This window comes from Streptopelia decaocto (genome assembly GCF_964273445.1).
Source record: "Streptopelia decaocto genome assembly, chromosome: 5".
Lineage (NCBI taxonomy): Eukaryota > Metazoa > Chordata > Aves > Columbiformes > Columbidae > Streptopelia > Streptopelia decaocto.
In genome coordinates this window covers 38,096,958-38,097,719 of record NC_138659.1, presented here as the reverse complement: position 1 = coordinate 38,097,719, position 762 = coordinate 38,096,958, and positions in this window count along the sequence as shown.

The window sequence follows — 762 nt, the reverse complement described above, 5'->3', positions numbered from 1 at the left end:
CGAGAGCCGCGCGGGAGGCGGGAACGTGCCGGCGCGGGGCGCACGGCCCCGGGGAGCCGAGTCCCGCCCGCCCCGGGGAGCCGAGTCCCGCCCGCCCCGGGGAGCCGAGTCCCGCCCGCCCCGGGGAGCCGAGTCCCGCCCGCCCCGGGGAGCCGAGTCCCGCCCGCCCCGGGGAGCCGAGTCCCGCCCGCCCCGGGGAGCCGAGTCGAGTCCCGCCCGCCGCGGGCCGGTGTCCCCGAACCGCCGGGCCCGAGTTCTCCCACACGCGCGGGGAAGGAGGTTCCAGGTCCCCTCAGGGACCTGCTGGGAGCGTGCGCGTGAGGGACGAACCTCCCGGCTGGGAGAGACACCAACAGCAGTGAGGGGAAAGAGGAAAGAGAGAAGAAATGAAAAAAGGGGGGGAAAAATAGGGGAGGGAGAGAGGAAGGGAGGAAGGAAAATTTTAGAAAGTAAGAAAAGGAAAAAAAGGGAAGAAAAATGAAGGAAAAAGAAAAGGAAATAAGAAAGAAAAAAAAAATCTGTGTGGCTTTGCAGTCCACGTTGGTAAACAAGCGGCTCTGTGGGTCAGGCAGCTCCGCAGGCTGACACCCCCTGACTACTGACCAAGCATTCCTTTACAAACACAGGTTCTCCAGAACACCTGTGAGACTGCTACTAAAACACACCAAGCCCAGTAAAATAAAAAACAAGCAGCTCTTCAAAATACCTGTATTTATTCCATCAAGACCCAAAGTTCCACCAGTTTGTGTGTTTTCTATCCAG